General features: G+C 39.7%; 1 pseudogene; it reads right to left on the reverse strand.

The window, feature by feature from the left end:
• Positions 1-72: 72 nt before the first annotated feature.
• LOC114615607 lies at positions 73-4,895 on the reverse strand (annotated as a pseudogene).
• Positions 4,896-6,471: the final 1,576 nt, after the last annotated feature.

A 6,471-nucleotide genomic window follows, 5' to 3' on the forward strand; every position in this document is an offset into this window, starting at 1 on the left:
CAGTAATTAATGTAAGTCATATTGATTGTACACTTTCTAAATGTGTTAGTGTGTTGAAACCTGGTGTGTCTGTTATGGAGTTCTATCACCCAGCTTCTGTTTTATTGCCCTGAGTATTACAGGATTTGATCTTCTGAAAAGAAGTTTGCAAGTACTGGAAGAAGTGAGTCAGGTTTTAAGCAGAAGCAAGAGGGTAGTGGGCTTGATTATTGCTGGTATAACAGGTTTAATTACATGAATTGCTAGTACCACTGCTTCTGCAATTGCTTTGACACAAGAAATTAAGACAGCTATTTTGTTAATCACTTAGCAATAAAAAAGAAAGAAAAAAAAAAAAGAAATGTTACTAATGTGTTGAGTATACAAGAGGTTCTAGATAGGCATGTGGAACAACAGATTGATGCTCTTTACCCTATTCAAATTATTGGAACGAGGTTCAGAGTTTAAGAGTAAGGAGTCATCTCAAGTGTCATGCCAAAGACCAATGGATTTATGTTACTTCTAAAATTTACAATGATAGTCATTAAAATTAGGGAAAAAACGACACTTGCAGGGTATTTGGCATAATTCTAACACCTCTCTGGATGTTTTAACTTTGTATAGTGAGCTTATGATTTTAAAGAATGCTGTTCTGCTGCACTTTGATGCTTCAGATATTGCTGATAAAATTATCCATGGCCTAAGGTCACTATTTTCTTTTTGGCCAAGCTTCAAGAATAGCATTTATAGCTTGATCATGCTAACCCTTTTTGTCCTGGGAATCTTTTTATTCCTGCCCATCATGTTAAAGCTTGTCTTTATCAACATCAGCATGTTGGCAGCCAAAGTACATGACTTGAAACTGAAAATGGACCCCCAGACAGAGTTATTAATTTAACAGTCTGGCAAGCCAAAGATGGGTAAGATTCTGCACAGAGCCTTACCAACCTAAGACATAAGTACATTACATTTGATAAGGCATATTCCACAACTGGTAAGGAAGGCATTCTTGGCAGAATGACCTAAGACAAGTGCAGTCTTGTCTATCAAATAATAAAGGGGGAGATGTGGAAAGCTTTTGTGGTTTCTTGGCAGGAAACTGACATTGGCCAAGGACAAGTGGGCTTCAGGCTGGAATCTGACATTAGGCTAGAACAAAGAAGTAATTTCAGGCAGGAATCTAAATCTTAAGCTAGAACAAGGAAGTAGGCTTTGGGCATGAAAATGACTTTGGGCTAGGACAGGAAAGTTGGCTCAGATATTTTGGTCATTCTGATAAGCCCTTAGAAACAGTGATCACAGGAGTGTTCACAGGATTTTGTTTATTGCCTTGCTTTTTCTTTGACTATTTGTGTTATTGTCTTGCTTGTTCCTTGACTATCTATTGTATTGTATTGTTAGTTCCTCAACCTAGAACTGACCTTAATACTTGCATGTAATTAAAATGTTATAAAAGCAGATTGGGAAAAAATTTCAAAATTAAAAAGAAGAAAAGGAAAAAAATAAGTATTCAAATAAAACTTATCATTGTGTTCTGCTGACAACCTTTAACCCACATTGGATCCGTATTAAAATTGCTAAACTTCGATTTCAGGAAAAAAAAAAGCATCTCTTTAAAGTGTGCAAGCAAATCAGCAGCACCCAACCAGGTGATTCCATTGTGCACAGTGCTTGCAAAATTAACAATGACAGAAATCACAAGAGAAATGGTGATACAATTGCAAATGTGACACATTGGCCCTGGGGAAGTCTGTGTGAATAGCAGTGCTGTGTGAACAAGTTACTTTGAGCTTACTGTCTCATTTGGACAACAGAGACCAGTAAAACTTTATTCACGAGTTGTTGCAAAGATTTAGTGATACAGAGAATGTGAACCATGAAGAATGACAGAGGTTGCTAATGTGTTAGCCCTGTGGTGTTATTAACACTAGAAACCAAACAAGAGCATTTCCTCATTGCTATAATCAAGGGACCATTTTCCTTAAGAGAGCACAGCAAACATTTCTCTTAACAAAATTGTAGCAGAGTACTTCTACTAGTTTCTTCTATTGGAAAGAGGTGTGTGTGAGAGAGAATGGGGTTGGTAAAGTGGATGGTGATGTTCCTCCTAAGGTATTCATAGACAGGTTGCTTCAAAGCATTTAACTTTAGTGCAGTGGAAAGATGATGGCCCTGAAATGAAATGAAATGAAATGAAATGAAATGAAATGAAATGAAATGAAATGAAATGAAATGAAATGGAATAAAAAGCTTAGGTTTATATCATGCCTAGTGATGACTAGTGATCCTATTAAATTCATGATTTGTGTGGGTGCTCAACAGATGCATAGCAGATTCAAAGAGTAATGTATTGCTAGACCTCCATTGCTTGGAATGGCTATAGCTTTAGTCTTCTGCACTCTGCTTCATTTAAAGATCTTGAGACAGTGGCAAGAACTTAAAAGCAGAATCAGGAAGAGTAGGTGTCTGCAGGTGGAACAAACATTCAGAGGCTGATGGAAATGTTGCCCCTCCAGAATATTCTTTTAGGAATTTGGTTAAACTTAAAATTTAACTGTCCCAGGACACATTCTGGGAGGAGCACATTCCTTAGTCAGAGGACACTTCCCAGATTAACATTCACAGGAGGAAGGGAAAAGCAGATTAACATTCCTGAGACCACAGGGGAGGGAACCCACCTGCAGGTGAGAAAGGCTCAGAGCAAGTAAACACACTCTGCAGGACTGACCAATCCTTGTCACTTACAGACAAGGGAGGTCCTTGTCACCTCATTCCCCAAAGACCAATCAGTTTAAAAGTCACACTGTTCCATCAATCATATTGTGCCTAGTCAGCTTTTCTAGTCCACTCCTTAAACGGTATAAAAATTGATTTTAGCTCCAACTCGGAGTTCTCTCTTCTTGCTTGCATTCGAGAGAACCCCAGTGCACTGGTTATTATTATTATTATCACTAAATCTCATGTTTTTACAGCAAATCCCCTTTCCGTGTGTGTTTCTGTGGGAGTGCATGCCCTGGTTTGGATCGTAGAGTCCAACAGTTCTCTTTACTGTCCAGTAGCTACTGATGTGTACTCGATTATCACTGAACACTTATAACACTGGGTGTGGTTCAGACAGTGCTGGGCGTGGCATCCCAAATCCATTGTTTCCGACATTAGTTAAGGTGTCTTCCATATGACACTTTGATTATTGCCCCCATTAAACAGAGTGACCACACAGCAGGAGGTCATAGGGATATGCAAGATAGTTGGACCGATGGAAACGGAATCAGGATTGATACAGAGGGCACCAGGAGCCAGGTGTATTTGTGAAAGTGATGGAGAGAGGGGTGAGAGGGGAAATGGTCAACAGTGGAACCTACTGGGTTCCAGGGAAGCAGTGTGCATGGCTGGTGGAGGGCTGACATTGGGAAGATCTTTAGAAATAAGAATCAGAAAGGGCAGGTGACAGGCACTCAGATGAGGGCAGATAGGAAGGGTGATGCATTCTCGGGCAGCAGCTGAGACTGAATCCAGGTGCAGGATGTGAAGGTCTGAGCTCTATGCACAGGCACCATTAGCACAACGTTTCCTGACCCTAAGACAAAGGCATCACCATCTCTAAGACTTTCATTCCAGTGCTTGTTTTTGTTAGTTTGTTTGCTTCCTTGCTTGCTTGCTTGCTTGCTTGCTTGCTTGTCTTGTTTTGTCTTGTTTTCTGATGCCCCCTGTACACAGTGTCTGTTTACAGGCCAAGAACTTCTAGTTTCTAACCAAATTGCACCAGCTTGTATACTTTCTATTAATCTCAGCACCTGGGGCTGCATGTGAAATAGCTGCATAGGTTGAACAACCCAAAGGCAGGCAGACTCCCACGTGTCACAGGGATGCTGTTAGCACAGGAGCAAAGCCAGCAAAGAGTAGGGTCAGGAACCCAGAAACACACCTCAAAATCTGATCAACTTCCCAGGATATAGAAACATTCAGAGGTTTACAGTGAGAAAGCAAACATAAATCAAGAGGTGGGCCACTTACATAAAAACTCAACCTACTGTCACCACCCACTGAAAGTTTTCGTTTCTGCAGTCTCTCAGAAGACTCAGTCTAAGCAAGGGCTCTTCCTGTTTGCTTGATAGAGTTACAGTCCTCACCACTGTCTGAACCTTCTTCTCAGGGTCTGGATTGGACTGAGGCTGATGTAAAACACTGGAATCTCCCAATAAAACACCTTGCTTCTTAGATTTTTCCTTCATTTTCTCTGATTTAATTTCCTCAAGAGTTTTTATTCCAAATTTCAAACATTCAACTTGTTCTTAACTGACTCCAGGACTGCAGGCAGAAACCACTTGTAATCCACTATGGATGTGAGGAGATGGTTGCAGGGCAGGTGTTTTGCATTTATCGCCCTCCTCAGAAAACTGACCATCATCTTCATCATCATCATCTTCATCATCATCATCTGCAATATTGACTATAACAGTTGGATGTGTGGAGATGGGAACATTTCCTGAACTCCCTACTGTCATTTCACTCCGAAGCTGAAGGGAGGAGTTAGAGTGAACAAACACCTTGTTCGGGTGAACTGTGAGCTGGCTAGCCTTTACTTCTTCTTGTGACTCAGGCACAGTGGGTAACACAGTTTTGCTTGGAGGTAGGAACACGCCATCAACATAACAACTTCTGGTGTGATGGAAAGCGAAATTTAGTTTTTTATATTCTGTTAGCCGATTTTCTCAATTGCAAGGAATTTCACTTTCTTTTTTGTCAGTTTACATGAGGCGAAATCTGCAAACCTGTCGAAAACAATGGCCTTCTTGCCACAGAGTGCGTACACTTTTGTTTCCTAGTGCAGCTTCACATTGATGGAATGGGTAGCTGTCACATTTGGTGCATGTAGAATAGAAATAAAAATAGCAGTCTTCTCCCTGATTAGTCATACTGGCCAAAAGTAGCTTCATGGAACAAGCCACTGCTTCCTTGAGGTAAAGACAAGCTCCAAGTACTCTTGAAATGGACTTACTCTTCCAATGACAACTCAACCACAGAAATCATTGGTTGGTTATTCTCAACAGGGACACATGTGTATTCATTCAGTTCCAAGACATTGTGCCTTTTACTCACACTCAATAGTAGTAAATTTCCCAGGAGAATTTTTGGGCAAGGAATATCACCAAACCAGAGAATAGAAACAAGTTGTGTCCTTCACAGACCTGGATAAACATAGCCCACCAGAAATAATTGCCTGAGTGAGTGTGGCCAATAAATTTAAAGTGTGAGCAAAGTGTCCAACTAGGTTTAAACAAGTTTTGCTGTTGCTAAAGTCTGTCTATGCTAAAGTATAAAAGGTGTGTGCTTCAGAAACTAGGGATCCTTCCTCCTGCAAAAGTGAAGTAACCCTGACACATCAGAATAAAGATTCCTCTTGCATCAATCTTGGTCTCCATGTCTCTGTACAATGCATGTCCCAGAGTTGAGAATTTCTGGTGCAAGAAAATCACTTCTCATGATGATGATAAAGGACTTTAAGAAAAACATAAATAACAACCTCAAAGAAATACAAGAGAACACAGGTAAACAGGTAGAAGCCCTTAAAGGAGAAACACAAAATCCCTTAGAGAATTACGAGAAAACACAACCAAACCAGTGAAAGATTTGCACAAAACTATCCAGGACAGAAAAATGGAAGTAGGAACAATAAAGAAATAACAAAGGGAGAATACCCAGGAGATAGAAAACCTAGGAAAGAGATCAGGATTCATGGATGCAAGCATCACAAACATTATACAAGAGATAGAGGGCAGAATCTCATGTCCAGAAGATAACATGGAAAACATTGACACAATTGTCAAAGAAAATGCAAAATGAAAAAAGCTACTAACCCAAGAGCCAGAAGATCCTGGACAGATATCATACAGACTCTAAGAAAACACAGATGCCAGCCCAGGCTACTGTACCCAGCAAAACTCTCAATTGCCATAGATGGAGAAACCAAGATATTCCATTAAAAAACAAATTTACACAACTGCTTTCTCAAATCCAACCTTACAAAGTATAATAGATAGAAACCTCCAGCACATGGAGGGAAATTATACCCTAGAAAAAGCAAGAAAGTAATCTTCTTCCAACAAACCCAAAAGAAGATGGCTACACAAACATAATTCAATCTCTAACAACAAAAATAACAAGAAGAAACAATCACTATTCATTAATATCTCTTAACATCAATGGACTCAATTCCCCCTATAAAAAGACATAGATCAAAGGACTGGATATATAAACAGGACCCAGCATTTTGCAGCAAACAGGAAATGCACCTCAGAGACAAAGACAAACACTAACTCAGAGTAAAAGGCTGGAAAACACTTTTCCAACCAAATGGTCCGAAGAAACAAGCTGGAGTAGCCATTGTAATTTTGAATAAAATTGACTTTCAACCAAAAGTTATCAAAAAAGGTAAGGAAGGACTCTTTATACTTATCAAAGGAAAAATCTACCAAGATTAACTCTCAATTC

This window comes from Grammomys surdaster, unplaced genomic scaffold (assembly GCF_004785775.1).
Source record: "Grammomys surdaster isolate TR1022 unplaced genomic scaffold, NIH_TR_1.0 126915, whole genome shotgun sequence".
NCBI lineage: Eukaryota > Metazoa > Chordata > Mammalia > Rodentia > Muridae > Grammomys > Grammomys surdaster.